The sequence below is a fragment of the Periplaneta americana genome, chromosome 12 (assembly GCF_040183065.1).
Source record: "Periplaneta americana isolate PAMFEO1 chromosome 12, P.americana_PAMFEO1_priV1, whole genome shotgun sequence".
NCBI lineage: Eukaryota > Metazoa > Arthropoda > Insecta > Blattodea > Blattidae > Periplaneta > Periplaneta americana.
Genome location: NC_091128.1, coordinates 169129568 through 169151854, shown reverse-complemented (window position 1 = coordinate 169151854; position 22287 = coordinate 169129568). Strand labels below are relative to the sequence as shown.

The following is a 22287-nucleotide window of genomic DNA, read 5'->3' as shown; positions in this document are numbered from 1 at the left end:
TTAAGTCGACAGCAGTTAGTCTAGGATTTAATTTACTTTTCCTGATAATTAAACGATCATCTGCAGGTGAAGTCTTCCTTTTCCGGTCACAGTTTCCTTTTTTCTGGGGTGTGATGGATCCAGTCTCCCTGTATCGTTTTATGATCGAATTAACAGTAGCCAAACCGATGTGACATTCTGCAGCAATTTGCCTCTGTGTCATAGAAGAATGCTCTGCTAATGTTATAATTTTAGACCGTTTTCGTGGAGTTGTATCCATTTGTGAAGACGACAGAATGTACACAGGATTGCAGTATTAAGTCTTCAACACAACTGAAATGCTTATAAGTACAAAACGACAGGCAAAATGTCACATATTATAAAAAAAAATAATAACGACAGACCTTCCACAATGCAATTACACGTATTACAGATGTCAATTAAAGTGGTATGAGCAGCTGTGAGGCCAACAATGACAGAAAATGTAAAAATATGTCGTGTTCGGATTAATTTGCACGCTACTGTAGTTATACAGCATATATATGCTACATGAATATAAAAATACCTATAGTAAAGGAAATATTGAATTTTATTGCTGTAATTCGAGTATGGAAGTTTTATGCAATCATTTGTATTTCCTTAAACCCCTGTCTATTTTTAAATGGTACTGTGGTCCGTCCCAGTATTCTGTAGGGTGACTTGGCGCATATTGGGGCGGAGTCTATCTGTGTCAGCGTGTATTGCGGACAGCATCAACTCGAGGCCGCTAAGGAGTAAGATGCTCGTCATAGAAAGTACATATAAAAATGATCCACTCCCAGCAAGCGATAGGTAGCTTCGTTCACCCAATACCTCCCCCCCCCCCATAGCGGTTGTCGGTCCTAGCCCTCCCATATAGGCCTATCAATTGCGCAGAGGTCTAATTTCGTCTCTCTACTCTACAGATTCCTGGGACGGACCATAGTCGCGCTTGTCGTATTTCTCTTCCTCCTATGGTATATACCTAGGTAACAGTGGCGGCTCCTGCGTATTTCTTAAGAGGAGGAAAGAAGGTAATAGGACGAAATGACACCTTCTTGAATGAAGCATGCTACAAATTAGCCTACATGCATACATGTAAGACCAGGTAGTGTTGGGGTTGACCTTCCCTTCTGTATAGCAATAATCTGCCCTTGTAAACTGAGTTTCGTAAATTTTCCATAATATATGTTTTCACTTCCATTCATAGTTGAATAATTGCACAAATTAACAATTACAAGGAAATTCACCTCGCAGAATTTTTCGAGCACACTACAGCATCACACGTGTTGGAAGAGACTAGTTACTAACACGTAACCGGAACCGCGGAAATGGGAATGGGAAATAATCTGAGGAAAGCGAGAACACTGCACCCACTCACGTGGTCTATGTTGCCACATGTACATTTTACAAGTTCAGTATCACATGCTTTTGAAGAATATCAGTTCTTGTAAAGTCATACTATCATTATTGTTCAAAGTTGCCGTGGCCAATTTTTATGTTAAAAATAATGTAGTTTGGAGTACCTACTTTCAATTTCAAATATGTTTGTACAAAACTGACAACTTGGCTATTGCCCTGTCTAGTACACAATGAATGGAAGTGAATTTCAGGGGCCAAAAAAATCTGCGATACTAACGTAGAACTACTTCCCTCCTTGTTTTATATAAACCCGACTTTAACTTTCAAATATCCTTGAAAGTTTCAAACCATGAATAGTAGCCTATATAAAGTGCAATGAATAATATTTTTTATTTATAATTAAAAAAAAGTTTATATCGTGTCTTTCATAGCGTTGCGTTAAAACTGTTTTATTGTGCCTCCTCCTAGATGTGTTATAGTTTGGTTGAATGCAAGATCGTTAGGTGGCAGCGGTAGCGAGCTTGCTGCACGACCAGTCGGTTTCTATTTCCCGCCCATGCGCTGATTCAGAGGAGGATCTCCTCCCTCTCCGTTCATTTACCTGCTTTAAAACTCTGCTTCTTTCTCTGGCCGCTAGCGCGCTGTTGTCTATGTGTGTTAACTGCAGTAAAGGAGGAATGGATTGACTTTCCTCCACACAGACAATCTCGCATCTTTCTCACAGTTTTCTAGCAGCACATGAGTGCGCGTCGTTTAAAACTCGATCAACCGAGGTTTTCTGATAGATTTGAACTTAAAAATTTAACGAATCTTCCTTGAATTTCAAGGCACATATTTTATTTGATATTTACTTTCAAAAGAAGAAAAATGTGAGGAGGACGTTCCTCCCTTCCCTCCCCCGAGGAACCGCCACTGCTAGGTACTACTTTACATATATTGTTTTCGATTTTACCCCTTCTCTGTTGTTCCTTCAAAGGTAAAGACGAAAATTGAAGTAAGACAAGTGGCCAACAAACTTGGAGCTGCATAGACAACTTCATTGTGAGGGCACCACGCGTACCTTTTAATTTATTTCCCTTCCATTCATCAATTCACTGGCATTACATTCTTCAGAAAGTCTTGGTTTAATTTGGGGCCGTATCAATGTATTTTATGGGCTAACGCAGCGTTTCTCAAACTTTTTTGAAGTGGGGACCACTTTTTTAAGTCAGAACAGTTCCGCGGACCACCTTACTCTTGTTCCCTTCGAAAGCAAATTTATCATTTTTGTAATATATTTTAATATCAATGTACTTATATTTGAAAATAGAATTAATTAATTAAATTAAATTAATTTTATATTGGTATTAACTAATTAAGCTAATGCAAATCTAGTCCTTCAGGTAAAGCTTCCTGTAAAGCAGATTTGAATAATTTCAAGGGAAAAATTGTTCCGGGGCCGGGTATCGATCCCGGGACCTCTGGTTGAACGTACCAGCGCTCTGCCGGGAACTCCACCCGACACCGTCTCAACTTTTCCCTTCATATCCACACAACTCGCGTGGGCTGACGAAACGCCAGAGACCCACAACGAGTGCACACAATCTCTGTGTGACTTGGAATTGCGGTTTTTCCTTTAACGTACACAGTGACGTATATATTATGTAAATCTAGTCTTTCAGATAAAGCTTCCTGTAAACAAATTTGAATAATTTCAAGGGAAAAATTGTGGATATAAAGGGAAAAGTTGAGACGGTGTCGGGTGGAGTTCCCGGGTAGCTCAGTTGGCAGAGCGCTGGTACGTTCAACCAGAGGTCCCGGGATCGATACCCGGCCCCGGAACAATTTTTCCCTTGAAATTATTCTAATTAAGCTAATGTTCATAGAAGAAAATTCATTTTTGTTTCTTAGTAATTCAAGACTTTTAGAGTTTGGATAATCTTTAATTTATTAACTAAAAAGGAAAATAAATAAATGTTGGAACTCATATTAATGAGATGGATGAGCGTGCTGATTCTTGCACACTTATCCTATATTTGGACGTATGCTGGTAAGCTTAAGTCGAAGATTGTCACATACATCGAGTCGATTTCGGTAGCCTAATTTGTTTTTATTAGAGTTAGTGATGAAAACCCTTTCTCACACAGATACGTAGAAACAAACTGAATTATAATTTCTAAAGCACCATTGTACAGTTCACTGTATTCTTTTTTCACTTGTGATGAGGCCCAGAAATTAACCACACCTTCCGCTTGGAATTTCATTTCAAGTCCGGTCTCATTCGAGAGTTCAATTAACTATTCTCTTTCACTCAATGAAAGTTTGTTAGTTTCAATATCGCAATGAAAGTGATCACGAACCCATGAAAATTCGTCGTATTTACACGGAAAATAAGTTTCAAATTGTGACCCCAGAGCTGCATTATTGCTGTAGACGTACAGTACGTGACCATTTCAAGGTGCAGACTGGATGTCGGCAAAACTATAAAGAAAGTCATAAATACATGAAAAAGTTCGGTTCTCTGTTATGAATTCGGGTGGACCCTTGCTGGGTTACAGGAGCGGCGCCAGAAGTGCAGGGAAAAGATGACGAGAAACACCACATTCACAGTGCTTTAAATCCCTCTTTTGTTGTTGAGAGTAGAGTGGGAAGTCAGTAGACGGATAGGGTAATAAATTTCATAAAATGTCAGTACTGGGAGAAAAAGTGAAAGGCGATTGCCATGTGTCACTCTGAGATTTTCAGCTATAGATTGATACGCAATTCGTTGGTTGAATTTTATTTTTTCTTCTGCCATTTTAGAAGGACCACAAGAGCAGACCTCGAGGACCACAGGTGGTCCGCGGACCATAGTCTGAGAAACGCTGGACTAACGTATTTTAGACGACGAACGTGACATTGGCAATGGAAGGATGTGGATGTCTTAAGCCCGATTCTAACATACGATTCATGTACGTGCGACTAGTGCTAGTTAAAAAATAGACAGGGGTTTAAGGATATCCAAATGATTGCATAAAACTTCTCTACTCGAATTACAGCAATAAATACAATATTTACACCCTCAATATTGAAACATCTGCTTCGAGGGAACCAAGACTCATGCATGAATCTGACGAGGGAGTGATCGGCTAAGCATAGCAGCTTGTTAATAAATGATGTCTCCAAATTGCACTTAATCTACGTCAGACGTACATCCATTAACAGATGACACGTGTAGTTTCCTGATTGACGTATCTGTCCGCCAGTTTTCTCATTGCTCGAATAGAGAACTGCCATCGGTCTGTACATTTTATCTTATATAAAGGATTATTTTATATTTTAAATTCTCTCTTTTCTGGGAAAGTCTATTTTGAGGCACAAACCTATGTTCCGCAGAAACGAGGGCATTGCGTTAAGTACGAAGTTTGATTCATCGGTTACCCGTGTGCTGAAATAAAGAAAATGAAACTCTGTAACACCTAATATCTGGATATCCCATTATAACTCATAAAGAATACATGGCTGGATTGACACAGGATGTTGGCAGACGCACTGTAATATTTGTAAATCTATCCCATTGAAAGTGGAAACACGGAAACACACAAACATATAAATGGTGTGAACATAAACGAAACGCAGTGTTAACAAGTCAAGAGAGACGAGTCACTGTAATTCCGAATCAATGTACAGGATGGTTCAGAAATTATGTTACAGAAAAAATAAAGATCCTTTCAAATAGTGGGCCTAGTGGCCTGTTGCGGTCTCCAACCATCTCTCGTGACGTCTTCCAATAAGTCTTTTCCCTCGTGTTGTGCAGTGAAGCATCTGTGTAGGCCAGCCATTTTCATTAGCATTCGGGTGTGGCTCATAGTGTTGTTACAGTAAGCATAATTGTCACTTTTTGTTTCACGGCGGATCTCGAAACGGATTCCCATACTCGTTATTCTACGTCAAAAGAAACCCTGTTCTTCATATTTCGGTACCTATTTCTTTTTGTCGGAGTTGAATTTGTAATAATAATAATAATAATAATAATAATAATTATTATTATTATTATTATTATTATTATTATTATTATTATTATTTATTTAACCTGGCAGAGTTAAGGCCATACGGCCTTCTCTAACACTCAACCAGGAGTAAAACTGCGTTAAAAAAACACTACAAATTTACAAAGTACACTACAATTTTACACACAAAACTGAATGAGATAATAATAAAATGTAAACAACAAGTAAGTAGAAATCAGACATAATATATAACATACAGAAAGAAAGAAAAAAGCATAATAAAATGTGAACAGCAGGTCAAAATAAATGAGACATTCAAAGTATAAAGTATAAAAAATTAAACAATTACTGATAATAATAATAATAATAATAATAATAATAATAATAATAATAATAATAATAATAATAATAATAATAATAATACAAATAGTACTAATAAAATAGTGCAGTACAAAGCATACAATGAATACAATATTTTTAAGTACACACAGTAAGGAAAATTATGATTATATATAGCTGAACTTATCACATTATAGATATACCATTATCGGAAAATATGAAAACAAAAATATAAAATAAGTTAAATATCACTAGAACATAAAAAAATGTGAATACGTGGAAACATGCAATACAACACTTGTCATAATAGTAAGTTAGTTTGGCAACTCGTCATAAGATAATTTTCTAACTTGGATTTGAAAGATTTCAATGTTCGACAGCCCTTGACTTCAGGCAGCAGAGAGTTCCAGTGACGAGGGGTAGCAACAGTGAAAGATGAGGAATACAGAGACGATGTGTGAAGTGGAATTTGTGTTACTTGGTTTGAAGGCTGTTTCCAGAGTATAAAGATTGTAGATTTAAGTTAACTACAACCAGCTATGAATTATACCTATTCATGTAGGAAATGAATCTTTGATCTAACTTGCAGAATTTCTACATCTTAATTTTGTTTTTGGCGAACATTACGTATCGTGCTATTTTCTCATGAATCTAATTTAATTAGCTGTTATTCTTTGTATGTCCGTTTTCTTTAGAGAATATGTCCATAGGCTAAGGAGGAAGATCTTGGCTACATGAATTAATACGAAGGCTACTGTTGCTGCGATATAAGGGGCAGGGCATTCATCGAATTTCTGTAATTGCGTGGAAAGATTACACTGTTCGTGATTGTTATACTAAGCGTAGTTGGAAGTACAAGAATTTTTGTGATTTGAAATAAAATGTTGATATTTTTTTTACATCTGTTTATACTCCCTAAACTTAAATTTAACAAAGGCGGTGCCTTCTCGTTAATTACTTCATAATTGCGTCCTCATTCCACGAGGCCTAGTCCCTAGACAACAATGCAATCGATAATCGAAACAAGATTCACACATCAATTCCGTGGCTAACGAGAGTGCAGAAACGAGTGTGGAAGCAATGGGAGAACATTTTGAACATTTATTATGAGTTTCTGAATTGATTACTGTTGCAACACTTGCTACCAAGCTGACAATTCTTTCATTAACAACTAAAAAACTAAGAATTTTCGGACATAGCCTATGTTTATAATCAGAGGTCTGCATCGGACGTTTTCGCGCAAGCACCAAGTAGTTCATAGCATAATCCGATAGGTAGCGCACATGCATGATGGGTAAAATTGTGCGAGCGATAAATCCTTGAACGGTATAAGCCGAGCGTTAGGCATTCGTTCTTGTTACTGGCAAGAAGTACAGTGTCAAAAATGGAGAGCGAGCTAAAAGATGTAGTGAAGTTGAAACTGCTCAACAAGGAATACAAGTTAAGTGCTAAAGAAGGTATGAAGAGTGATGTGTGGGATTCTTACTTGTGATACTTAGTGTATCAATCTTTGCGTCTGTAACAGTTGTGCAGCATGATTATTCGTTTTATTATATTTTCTGTGACGTTATCTCTGTACTAATATTGTTATTAATCTACTGCTATATCAATAATATTTGTAAAACGTTTCTATATTGTCGCAGTATATAGGCGGAACACTATGTGTGGACCTATCATATTATATATGTGGTAAATAAGTATTGAATAATTATTAATTAGCAATAATAACTGTATATCGAAGTTTTTCATACTATTTTATTTATAACTCCATGTTCCTGTTTTGGTATGTTCCATTAGACCTTTGTCATAAACGCAGAAAATAAAGCCTTATTTTTACCGTGTGAGCAAAACATATGTGTATCTTATCTGTCGCCTTCCATACAAGATAAGACATGTTGGTGAGATGACCTTGTACTGTGCTTCTATTTATTACGAGCGCATCACGACCGATCTATATCACTCGAGGGTACGACATTCGACCGAGTTCAAACGAGCGATTTAACTCCAATGCAGCACTCTGGTTTATATGAACTTTCTTTATTGTTTTGGTGTGAGGAAGATGCCCCCAAGATTTGTCAAAGTATTTCTGAAACATCCTGTATAATATATATCCATTGATTAACCCCACATGTCCACACCTGTGGAGTAACGGTCAGCGCGTCTGGCTGCGAAACCAGGTGGCCCGGGTTCGAATCCCGGTCGGGGCAAGTTACCTGGTTGAGGTTTTTTCCGGGGTTTTCCCTCAACCCATTACGAGCAAATGCTGGGTAACTTTCGGTGCTGGACCCCGGACTCATTTCACCGGCATTATCACCTTCATATCATTCAGACGCTAAATAACCTAGATGTTGATACGGCGTCGTAAAATAACCCAATAAAATAAAATAAAAATTGACCCCACAAAGGGAACTCACCTGAGACTGAAGTAAGTTTCGTAGATTTGTTTTCAAACAAGAAATAAATGAAGTTCAAACATGACAAAGAAATCTGTTATATTTTCGGGACAAAAACATTCAAGTTCACCGTTTAAAAAAGTTCTATCAACGAAAGAGAACTAACAAGAATTGGTAATCGTATAAAAAAAACTATTAATTTCCTCCATTATTGTGTAAAAAATCAGTTTGAAATTGATGCACATTCAATTTTTGTGAAAAGTTTTTTTTTTTATATCCTGTAAAATTTTCATTTCTGGAATTGACCGGTTTTTGCACCGAGGTCTTCAATTATCGTGTCATAAGGGGTTGAGTCTACTGTTCGTTGGGTAGAGAAGATGCGCATGTCTAAAATTGAATTGGATAGTAAATGTGTGACGTAATTAGTATTGTATGTATGTATGTATGTATGTATGTATGTATGTATGTATGTATGTATGTATGTATGTATGTATGTATGTATGTATGTATGTATGTATTTATTCACATTGCAAATGGGTCTAGCCTATACCCGGTGGCAGTGGTAACTAATTACACTCAATAATGACAATAATAAACACAACTAATAAAAACAATAATAATAATAATAATAATAATAATAATAATAATAATAATAATAATAATAATAATAATAATAAGGAACATCCTAAATTAAATGAAGCATGGTCACTTAAAATAACATTTAAAGTAAATCTAATTTGTATCTTAACCCTAAGTTCGAACTAAGACCCACGAGTGTGACAGGTTCATACCTGCACAAGTACCTTTCGGCACTACACTTATTTCGCTGTCAACTCACTCACTGCACTGATTCTACCTAATTTCACTAACACTTCTAACCATTTCACTGTTCAAATACTTTGCACAGCCACTTCACTGACACCAACACACTTCACTTACACAATAGACTTCACTGACACTACACACTTCACTGACACAACACACTTCCTCACTAATACAACGCTTCAAATAATAAAATATCAATTACAACCTTTAAGTAGTGTGTATAATATACTACCGTCTATTAGTAAAGTCCTTAAGCCTATTTTTAAATACATTTCTGGTTATTGGTAAAGCCTTTAGTAAGTTTGCATTCCATTCCCTGACAGTACAATTGAGAAAAGAAAACTTTCCAGTGTCCGTCCTCTGCCTTCTTTCCCTCAATTTATAAGAGTGGTCGTTCCTTGACGAGAAATTTGGCGGCTGCAACCTATTTTTTATTTCTCTCCAGGCAGGCTCACCTCTGTACGTTTTGAACATTGAGCATAATCGAATTCGCGCTCTCCGGTCCGTGAGTGTGTCCCATTTTAATGGTGAATTATTACGACAACACTTGAGAGCCCGTTTTTGAATCTTTTCCAGTGTCTTAATATGTTCTAATCTGTAAGGATCCCAACATGCAGCACCATATTCCATTACTGGACGTACTATTGATTTATATGCAATCTCTTTGGATTTATCAGAGCCTTTCCTTAGTACCCTCATCACAAAGATGCGAATGCCTAACTTTATTTGTCGCAGTTACAGTATATTAAAATGAGAATTATGTCTCAAACTTGTTGAAAATGCGCAGGTGGACGGCGCATTAAAACAAATGAATCGAGTTGAGTCGAACTGTAGTAACCAGGCAACAAGAGCCTTCTTGAACTCGCCCGTCCAAGGTTAACAGGACATCTTCTGGTGTCGCACTCCCAAGAGCTATGAGCTATATAATCCCGTAATATATGTCTTAGAGAACAACATGTCTAATGAGCTCCCAAACAGAGTCTTGTTTTTTGTTCTTGCCCTTGTTTTCAGTCTTGTAATCTACCATTGTGTGTGTATAATTAGCTGGAAATGTTTTTATTAAACCTATAGAGAGAGACGGGCTCTTTTTTAACGCCACACCATGTTGTATGCATATACTATAAATCTCGTCCTCAAAACGACAGACTGTTGTTCGACCATAGGTTATTGTTACTCAAACAACTTCGTTTTCTAGTTCGTATAACTTTTCTGCCCTAGTGTACGCAATTCCCAAGACGACATTTAAACTGTGCGTGGAATGCACGATCATATCTAGAAATCGGCACAACACGAAGAAAATGTGGCCAAAAATATGAAATTTCTTTAAAAAAATGAAAATATGAAACAAATATCTCAGTGCTAAAATACTTTCGTTCCTAAACCATTTGGAGCCAGCTTACGTCATTATTTACAAAAGTAAATTAATATAATTAATTAATATTAATGAACAAATCATGAAAACCAACAAAGCGAGTGTATGCATCTGCAGATTATAGATATATAGCAGGCATTCCGAATCTTCAACAAAACGGCAACATTTATGGGATCACAAAACAGCTGTTTACAATGAACTTGAAAACCAACGGCGTAACTTTATTGATATACTAGCCGTACCCGTGCGCTCCGCTGCACCCGTTAGAAATAAATATAAAGTAATTACATAATTAAAATAGAACGTTTGATCCAGGGAACATTCGTGTTTGATAGAAGGATAAATCGTTTAATATGTTACTTAATTTAAATTGCATCCAAATAATTAAAATGCGATCATTTTGCTCCAGAGAGCAATCATTGGTGCAATGACAATTCCTTTAACATGTTTCTTAATTTTTATTACATGCATCCATAGTTTAATGAACATTGACATCATTTAGATTTAATGTGTATACTTTATTTTACTTGTTATAGGTTTCCATTGAATTATGGTAATAACTTAATTTTAACCCTTGTTTTCTACGTATTCAGTAAATGGCGTTTGGCCCACTATGGTTCTGAACCCTTCAAATAATTTAATTATATTATATAATATTACATTATATTATATTATTATATTATATTATATTATATTATATTATATTATATTATATTATATTATATTATATCAGAAGTTACTGTAATAACATTATAGCATTATGTCCATCTAGAGAAACTACACTTTCCAATGGTGAAATAATAATTAATTATCCAAATCGGTTAATTTAGCTTCCGATATCACTTCATACAAATACACAAACATTCTCTGTAGGCTGTCTTTCATAACCTTTCGATTTTTGCTGTCCAAGGCCTCTTATAGACGAAGTCATTTGTTTTTTATTTCATTATACGGCCTTAGATGGCAGTTATTTCAATTTTAAAACTCATTTATCTCATTAAATATCAGTCCTATAAAAAATTTTTCAAGGAATAAAACGTATCGCAAATTATTTTTAAAGAAACTTTTGTAATGTAACAATTTTCACAAAAATCAATAATAAGCGAGATATTTCGATTTATTTAATTCAGGTCCTCTTATAACCCCCCTTTTAAATAATGTATTTTGAATGCCATATAGCCTAAAATCTAAGTTACAACGAACTTAATTTATATTCCAATTTTCATCGAAATCTGTTCATCCATTATCGCGTGAAAAGGTAACAAACAGACAGACAGACAGACAGACATACAAACAAAAATTTCGGAAAAAGTGATTTTCGGTTTCAGGGTGGTTAATTATATATGTTAGGACCAGTTATTTTTGGAAAATCGAAAATTACCAGAAAAATTTCGGCTACAGATTTATTATTAGTATAGATGTAGCAGGCGAGACCCAACAATTTGGCTAGAATTCTGATACACCCCAAACCATACGTAAGACTATAAAACTGTGTTTATACAATATTTAATATCTAGAAGAATTATTGTCAATGACTTTGTCATCATTAACCGTAAAAATTGCCGAAGACTGCAACCATTTTATTTGCATGTCTTGCTTTTATCGCCAACACGCACTTACTTTATAATTCATCAACAATGAACGTTTGGTACGACCGCGAACATAATTTCATCGACACACACTTGATATAACGTTAATTTACATTGAAAATCGACATAACACAAACACGTGCTTTTGTATCGTAGGCCTCCGCTTGACAGTTAATTACAGTGTTGCCGACCCAATGCTCCGGCTTTGCATATACATGACTCAGGTTTATTCGAAATTTAAAGATTCCAAGCACTGCATTTTAATATTTTTGACGTGACCACCTTCTTAATTGGACATAGCGGACCGTCGAGAAAACACTATCTTACATTGCTGCATATGAAGTATAGGGCGAGCCCATCCTACGATGGGAGGATCTACAAAAAACAAATAAAAGTATGGGATGAGTCTATCTCATACGACGAAAGTATTGTGAAAATGGACTCCAACTAGTATTGTGACGTCACGCAATGGATGGGATTTAAAAAGTTCCATATATTTTGATGTTGTTGTTTAGTCAACTGTCCGAAGACAGCCCTGAACAAGTGATACCAAAAAGGCACTATTTTTGAGGCAACTAGGCCGGAGATAATAATAATAATAATAATAATAATAATAATAATAATAATAATAATAATAATAATAATTTATTTATTTATTTAATCTGGCAGAGCGAAGGCCAGTAGGCCTTCTCTTCCGCCCAGCCAGACTCTAATTCTAATTAAATACATTTGCTTACATAGTTATTACATTAATATCTAGATCATAAAACAACATGAAAGTAAATAATGAAAATTGGATAACTAATGTTAGTGTGACAATAATAAACACTGGTAAGAAATAGTTATAATAATAATAATAATAATAATAATAATAATAATAATAATAATATTAGTAGGGTAATAATAATAGTAATAATAATAATAGTAATAATAATAATAATGAGATAATTTGGATATTTATCTGTGATATATATATAACCATTAAACATTGAGAAACCTGAAACAGCTATTATTGTTGGCAATAATTGTTAGAAAAATATCTCGTTAGCCTATTCTTAAATTGATTTGATGTCTGACAGTCCCTGACATTACTCGGTAGGAAATTCCAAAGTCGAGGAACAGCCACGGTGAAAGAAGATGAATATGAGGATGTTCGGTGGGAGGGAATGGATAATATTGAGGAGTGTTGTGATCGTGTATCTAGGTTATGATGGGTGGATAAATGGGGAGATAATGGGGTAGGGTGGTCAGTTCATTTCCCCCTAAATTGCTTACATCGCTGAATAGTAACATATTACACTAGTCAGACTTCAGGTGCATATAAACAATAATTGTTCTTCTTCTGACACTTTTTTTATTAAACAAAAATTCCTCAACTTTTCATCATTTCCCTATTTATTTTGGAAGCATGGCCCTGGATGGAGTGAAGGGTGATTATGGGATGATAATAATGGGGGGGGGGGGGAACAGGCAAGTGCCGAGAAAGACTCTTAAGCAACCGGCTTGTCTACCACAAATTCCACCCTAATCCAAACAGCCATGGAATCTGTATTTCAAATGTTAGCGGCAGCGGTCGCTATAGAAATCGCTGTGGATTTGTTTGCATGCTGAGAAACTGTAATAATACATTTTCTCATTTTTTTATATGACTACGTCGTTCTTGAAGGTAAAAATGAGAAAAAATATCTATAGGCCTATATATAATTTGAACTGGTAATGGGAATTACGAGAAAACGGCTGATTTTAATGAATGACCCGTCATTTTGAAGCTTGGCATCGAAGGATTTTCAGAAAAATAGTAACTTTCAGTGAAGCGTTAGTTTTCATACATAATTTTCCTATTTTCCAAAATCCATCTTTCGTCAGTTTTGAGAACTAATTGAATTTCAGAATAAAACAAAACACACACTACAATAAACAATAGGTTCTTACACGAAGGCCATGACCTGCAGGATTTCTGACATATTTAAAGTTCAAATTCAATTAGTTACTAAAAATTTGAAGACTTGCTAAAAATAATTTACAGGTCTAATTCTGCGGTGTGTAATTTTCTGATGTATTGGATATTAATATCTACAAAACTTAAGGTGGTTTGATGACATTATTACCATTAGAAACGAAATATTATTATAGTTAATGCCATGATGTGACTATTTTTAATTATTTATACATATTAATGCTATATTGATGATATTAAAGTGAAATGTTTTGGGGTTATATAAGTAAATGTACAGAATATCTTAAATTAGATCTTAATAGCATAATAATATTGGGGTTGGGTCTGTTTCATATACTTAATGGCGGTGTGATATAGATATAATATTTATATGTGTCATTCTTTTCAGTATTGGCTCGAGAGAGCGCAAAAATTACAGTTCCTAAGGAAAAACCAAAAGGTATAACTTACTGATAAAATAAGAGGCCTACAGAATTTTGTAGTCTCCCGATCATTTCAGCAAGATCTCTTAGCAGGATAAAATGATTTTACCCTCTATATTTCAAGCTCTACATGCAGCAGCTATACCAAGATGCTATGTCTATTGTTCGAAAGGATAGCAAACCTGACTTTTTTAATTTTCACCTACAATCCACAATGACCTGAAATAGCTATTTCTTTACTCCCACATGAAAAACCCACTGATCGTCCTGACATTGTTACTTGCGTTTCCGCGTTGAAACTCAAAAACTGAAGATGGATAGGTTCAAGAAAAAGTATTTGGCATAAAGAAAAACCATTCAAAGGGAGTATGTTTGTATGTTTCATTATTATGGAAGCAAATAACTTTCAAAAGTCTGGTATTCTTCATTGAAAATAAATCTGAAAAATTTTTATTTGTGCGTCTAATGAAATTAGTTTGCAGCATTTGCTGCACAAGCCACTAGTTAACATTTTATGTGTTCCATTGGAGAATTTTAAGGATGTTCTGTAAATGACGTCCTGCAGATGTCCCCGCCCGGAGATCCGAATGGGGGACTATTTTACCTCCGGAAAACTTATCTGAAGGATTTGCCATTAGGTTAATTAGCATAAGTGTAACCGTTTTTTAAGTGGGCACCAACAACTTCAAAAACTACAGAAAAGAATTCAATTGCAATGGATACCTGCACATTGCGGAATTGCTGGAAATGAAACTGCTGACTTTCTTACCAAAAAAGGATCCAATTTAATTCAGAATACAAATACAAGCCTACCTTTTACATCCATCAAAAGACTAATTAAAAATAAATATAAAATCAAGCAAAACCAAGCACTATGTACCAAAGCCAAAGATAAAAAATGGAGCATTTTAATAAAAAAAAAACAGAAATTATTCCAGAAATCCCACGTAAATCTGCAGTAGCAAAATTCAGACTGCTTACAGAACACGATTATTTGGCCAAACACTTGAATAAAATAGGAATTTACACAAATCCAAATTGCCCTCTATGCAACAAAGAAGAAGAAATGACTTAAGATCATCTCATAACCTGTGAAGTTCTACCTGATGGATCCACCACAGAGAAATATTGGAGAGCAAGAACGCTAATGGCTTCGTTACCAAAGCCCGGCATTAGATAACAACAACATTTTATGTGTAACAGGAGCAGTGATTGCGGACCGTCGAGAAAACACCATCATTCTTACAATGCTACATTTAATGTAGCTATGGAACGAGTCCATATTATATCAAAGGAGTTTTCGCCAAAAAAAAAAAAAAAAAAAAAAAAAAAAACATCTTATATGTGGGAAGTAGTCCTACTGAAAATATGGAGAACACAACAGCCAGTATTGGGACGTAGCACGGTATCAAAAAATCCCCTGTCACATTTGTTGAAGGTTCGGTATGAAATTTCTTAGAAATATTCTCCATATCTGAAGAGTCCAGTAACAGAACGATGCCACCACTGTTCCTGCCTGTGCAACATGTTACGAAACATACTGTAGAGCTTTAATTGTTGGCAGTAACCTTAATCATAATTGGAAATCGCAGTTGGAATGCGGCATTTTAGTGTTTTATTGCAAGATATCATAAATGTTTTTAGTTTAACTGTTGGAAGAAGAAATGCTTGAAAACTATTTTTGCTATCAGACTCTTTAATATCCCCTCATTAAGGTCATTAGTTAAGCATATTTTGTTTACAGTTGGCACGTGGCTGTGTTGTCCGCGGACCTTAGGGAAGGGAACAACGTTGAATGGCCACTGCTTAGAATTTGCGTAATGAAACGAACTCTTTCTAAATAACAAAACAAGAATTCTTGGAAAGATCTGGCTTTTTGGAACAAGCGGAGCGATGGAACCGGGGTTGGGGTTGCATCTATCTGGCATTTGGGAGCCGCAAAATAGGATAATTACATATCATCGTGATTGATCAGATGCATGTGTGTAGGTATGTAATATACAAAGTGAAAAGGGTATAAGTGCTGTTCTTTTCAGAGTCGTCCGGGACGGTCTATAGGATAAAAAAATGCCCACATAAAATAGGGTGAAAACCTAATAGATTTCCCAGAAAAAAAATTTTCTACCCTTATTTTATTTGCGTTATACTGCTTAGTAAAATTACGAAAACGATTACAATTACAGTAGGTGTATCTAGTAAAGAATTAATATTAGTTTAAATAAATATTTGTGTTCCATTACGTTTTCGTATTCACATTTTTTATGTTCTAGTGGTATTTAACTTATTTTATATTTTTGTTTTCATTTTTTCCGATAATTGTATATCTCTAATGTGATAAGTTGAGCTATATATAATCATAATTTTCCTTACTGTGTGTGCCTAAAAATATTGTATTCATTGTATGCTTTGTACTGCACTATTTTATTATTATTATTATTATTATTATTATTATTATTATTATTATTATTATTATCAATAATTGTCTTATTTTTTATACTTTGTATGTCTCATTTATTTTGACCTGCTGTTCACATTTTATTACGCTTTTTCCTTTCTCTCTGTATGTTATATATTATGTCTGATTTCTACTTTACTTGTTATTTACATTTTATTATTATTATTATTATTATTATTATTATTATTATTATTATTATTATTATTATTATCTTATTCAGTTTTGTGTGTAAAATTGTAGTGTACAGGATTTTTTCTCGTTGCCAAACTTTCAGAACGGCCCCGAGGTTCACTCAGCCTCTTATAAAATTGAGTACCGGGTCTTCCCCGGGGGTAAAAGGCAGTCAGAGCGTGGTGCCGACCACACCACCTCATTCTAGTGCCGAGGTCATGGAAAGCATGGGGCTCTACCTCCATGCCCCCCAAATGCCTTCATGGCAAGTTACGGGGATACCTTTTTTACTTTGCAAATTTGTAGTGTTTTTTGTAACGCAGTTTTACTCCTGGTTGAGTGTTAGAGAAGGCCGTATGGCCTTAACTCTGCCAGGTTAAATAAATCATTATTATTATTATTATTATTATTATTATTATTATTATTAATAACACTGTATGCTTAAATTTGTTAATATTCTGGCGTTAGAGACGTGATAACATGTTCAGCAGGATTCATGCTGCTGACAGTAGACTATGCACAGACGAGTTCAACCTCCCTGTCCATAGGTCTCCTGCCGAGCGGATGCCAGTTCAGTACAGAGCCTTGTTCACTCCAGAGCACGATAGACTGGTAACTAAGACTGCCTGGGAATGAAACTTTTTTTGTTCCTTATTCAAATTTATTCCCAATACTTTTCGATTGCAGCGATATTTTACTACTTAATTAAATTATTATTCCCAGAACATGAATTTTACCAGCAATCGAAAAGTATTGGGAATAAATTTGAATAAGGAACAAAAAAAAGTTTCTCCTTCCCAGGCAGGATTCGAACCACGAAAGCCTTAGTTGCCAGTCTATCGTGCTCTGGAGTGAACAAGGCTCTGAAATCAGCTACAAGGGTCGGTCCGGCTTTTTTTTTTTTTTTTTTTTGCCACTACTGTACGTTTAACAAAATCATTGTTGACCAGTGTTATTCGTGAAAGAATTCTAATAGGTAATAAAAATCGAGGTTTTGGTTTTTCCTACAGAAATTTTTGTGGTAACTGAAGTTGATCATAAATTTCAAAGCAAAATCACAACCGCTGATGGCATTATCTATGGTCATCATTACTCTTATGTTTTAGTAAATGAAGTAATCTCTGCCTTCCGTTTACTTATTACTTAAAAGACGGCTTCAGCTTGTTTCCAAATAATATTTGAACAAATGTTACATTTTTCTCTGAGAATTTTGATTGTGTTTTGCTGCCGACCTTTGTTATACTCTCTCCTGTGTAGGCGTCTTCATTTGTTTGAATAATTTTGCGTTGTTATTTTCTCTTTTTTTCCGTGACAGATAAAATACAGGCTGAGAGTGCAGCGTTATGTGCAAATTAAAAATAATCCTGCCTTCTGTTTGACGTAAACAAACAAAACTGGCCACTCCAAATACAGTTAGCATCCCCTCCAGAGCATTCTCGTTTATGTATCCTCCCTGTTAGCGAGAGGATCCTCCCTGTTAGGCGAGCGTCTCTGCGCATGCGTGCTAAGAGTATTTATCAGATATGATAGCGGAGGAGATTCATAATAGTGTCTATTACAAGAACCATATTTTATTTGAGGTCTATCTATTCCACTTGGCTTTCGCTATCATCACTGCTGGTAATAGGGCGTCAGAGATCGACAATAGGTAGCAAAGAGAATATCTTCAGTACATTAAAAATAAAATTAACAAATGCTTTGTAACTTCAAATTTCTAGGACTGATTTGCACCAAGATTCATAATAAGTATTATAATACAAAAACTATAAATTATTTATCGGAACAAAAATGTTTGTGAAGAAACATAACGAAATGTCTTATTTCTTACCTACTCTCCCCCCCCCTCTCTCTCTCTCTTTTGTACGAAGGAGGAACCCACATGCTTACATTGGAGCCTGAGGCTTATTGTGCTTACCACACATAATTAACATATCATCATCGCCACCATCATCATCATTATCATCCTTACTTATGGTTTTTAAGGAACCCGGAGATTTATTGCCGCCCTCACATAAGCCCGCCTTCGGTCCCTATCCTGAGCAAGATTAATCCAGTCTACCATCATATCCCACCTCTTTCAAATCTATTTTAATATTAACCTCCCATCTACATTTCGGCCTGCCTGGAGATAAATAAAAAATAGGTTTAGCCGCCAAATTACTCTTCAAGGAACGACCACTCTTATAAACTGAGGGAAAGAAGACAGAGGACGGACACTGGAAAGTTTTCTCTTCTCAATCGTACTATCAGGGACTGGAATGCTTTACCAGCAGACTTACTAAGGCTTTACCAACAACCAAAAATGTATTTAAAATAGGCTTAAGGACTTTACTAATATAAGGTAGTACTCGTATATTATACACATTATTTAAAGGGTGTAATTAATATTTTGTTATTGAAGTGTTGTATCAGTGAAGTGTGAAGTGTGTTGTGTCAGTGAAGAGTGAAGTGTGTTGTGTCAGTGAAGTGTGAAGTGTGTTGTGTAAGTGAAGTGTGTTTCTGTCAATGAAGCTTTATAGTTTATAGTGGCAGTGCAAAGTATTTGAACAGTGAAATGTTTTTGAAGTGTTAGTGAAATCAGGATAGAATCAGTGAAATGTGTCGTAGTTCAGTGAATGAGTTGACAGCGAAATGGGTGTAGTGCTGAAAGGTACTTATGCATATTCGTGGGTTTTAGTTCACTTAGAGTTAATATACAAATTAGATTTACTTTAAATGTTATTTTAAGTGATCGTGCTTCATTTAATTTAGGATGCTCCCTGTTGTTGTTGTTATTATTATTATTATTATTATTATTATTATTATTATTATTATTAGTAGTAGTAGTAGTAGTAGTAGTAGTAGTAGTAGTAGTAGTAGTAGTACTTACTTACTGGCTTTTAAGGAACCCGGAGGTTCATTGCCGCCCTCACATAAGCCCGCCATTGGTCCCTATCCTGAGCAAGATTAATCCAATCTCTATCATCATATCCTACCTCCCTCAAATCCATTTTAGGCCTAATATTATCTTCCCATCTACGTCTCGGCCTCCCCAAAGGTCTTTTTCCCTCAGGCCTCCCAATTAACACTCTATATGCATTTTTGGATTCGACCATACGTGCTACATGCCCTGCCCATCTAAAACGTCTGTATTAATGTTCCTAATTATGTCAGGTAAAGAATACAATGCGTGCAGTTTTGTGTTATGTAACTTTCTCCATTCTCCTGTAACTTCATCCCGCTTAGCCCCAAATATTTTCCTAAGAATCTTATTCTCAAACACCCTTAACCTATGTTCCTCTCTCAAAGTGAGAGTCCAAGTTTCACAACCATGAAGAACAACCGGTAATATAACTGTTTTATAAATTCCAACTTTCAGATTTTTTGACAGCAGACTGGTTGATACAAACTTCTCAACCGAATAATAACAGGCATTTCCCATATTTATTCTGTGTTTAATTTCCTCCCGAGTATCATTTATATTTGTTACTGTTGCTCCCAGGTATTTGAATTTTTCCACCTCTTCAAAGGATAAATTTCCAATTTTTATATTTCTATTTCGTACAATATTCTCGTCACGAGACATAATCATTATTAATAGTATTATTATTATTAATAATTTATTATTAATTATATTTTTTTATTAATTGTGTTTATTATTGTCATTATTCAGTGTAATTAGTTACCCCTGCCACCGGGTATATACCCATCTGCAGTGTGAATAAATACATAGGCCTACATATGTACATACATACAAAACTCTTATAACTTATTGCAGGCCCATATAGTATTTTTGATTGTTAATTCAGGTCTTCAATTTATTTTAGGTAAGCAAGATAATTGGGACGTCCTGTATAATAAAGGGTACGTCAGAAAGAACGGATGGATTTCAGACTATCGATAGGCAACGAGGAGAGAGATATAGTGAGGGGGACCACGACTGTTGGGTCAGCCATAGAATGCAGTTTCAGTTGAGAATATGGTGTTGGTCTGGTGTACAACGTGCTTTCATCGTAGAGACATTTTTGGAAAATGAAGAGTCTGTGATCGCCACTCAGGACTCATTTCGACATCGGATGTCACGCTAGGATTCCAACTCGGAATACAATTTTGCGGTAGGTGGCTTCATTTCGTATCACAGGTTCAACATTAAAGAAGAAATCACCTGGACGAAATTCTATTGCACTGAGATTGTCCGAGGCTACGGTAAGATCTCGCGCCCTGCGACTTCTTTCTTTGGGACCATTTGAAGGCGTAAGTTTGTAAACATCGATCACATACACTGGACGAACTGAAGACAGCGATTCGTGAAGAAATCGTGGCAATTGCATCAGCTATGACTGTGAAAGTGATGGCGAACATCAGAAACGTCTCGATGCCTGTATTGAAAGCCAAGGACATCATATGGATAATGTTGTTTTCCATAAATAAACTGCATGTATTGGTGAATATGTTGATAACAATAAATTTTTGATTTGATGAATCTTTACAATTTTCTTTCCATGTGAAATCCATCCGTTCTTTCTGACGCATCCTGTACATACATTAGTTTATTTCATTTGTTCATTTCTTTTATGTTTCTGTAAATATATTTCACGAAGTAACAGAAAATATGGTAGTTGCTCCTCATAAAATACATTTTATATTCATTAATTTCACGTCACTAATGAGATACGAAATATCGATTCTAGTTTGAATTTGGGATAAGAGGCGAGATATCTCCGGTGCCGCTGTGCTAGAGTTCAAAGCCAGTGCGAGGCTTTGCGTACCGCGAAGTAAGACTCGCAATTAATCTGGCAGAGAATTCGCGCCAGGGTCTGCATTTCTGTCCGCTGAGGCTGAATATGAGCGTCATACCTGGATGCCAAAATTTTGGTTGACTTAATGACGGCATACCACAGAGTTAATTTAACGGGCCTGCATAATGGCGGTCTGTAATTACTCAAGTGTTGGACGTGTGGGTGGCTGGGTCGTAAAAGTGGAAGGAAGGTGTGTCCGTAGGTCATGGCCGACTGCAATCGGGTTTGGGGAGAATGAATCCAAGGCCCCGCAGTAAAGTGTTTTATGGTTTCTTAACAATTGACTGCTTAATTAGTTTACCGCGTTGTAATTCCCTTGTTGTAGTTTATGATCCATATTTTGTACTTCTGTTATTGGTGGCTTTGCTCGTAGTTTTCAAAATTATTTTTTACTTTCTCTTTGGTTAGACCAGTGGCGCTGATTACGCGGCCCGCGAGCCACATGCGGCTCTCAAAGACATTAATTGCGGCTCTTCTTTTTCTGATACATATACAGTAGCGTGCAAATTAATCCGAACACGACATATTTTTACATTTTCTGTCATTGTTGGCCTCACAGCTGCTCATACCGCTTTAATTGACATCTGTAGTACGTGTAATTAAATTGTTGAAGATCTGTCGTTATTATTTTTTTTTATAATATGTGACATTTTGCCTGT

The 22287-nt window shown here is 35.7% G+C and overlaps 1 protein-coding gene across 2 annotated transcripts in view; it reads left to right on the top strand.

Annotated features, from left to right (window-relative positions):
* The window catches only part of LOC138711163 (uncharacterized), a 1508851-nt gene that overhangs the window by 536220 nt on the left and 950344 nt on the right, over positions 1–22287 (top strand). The window lies entirely within an intron of this gene.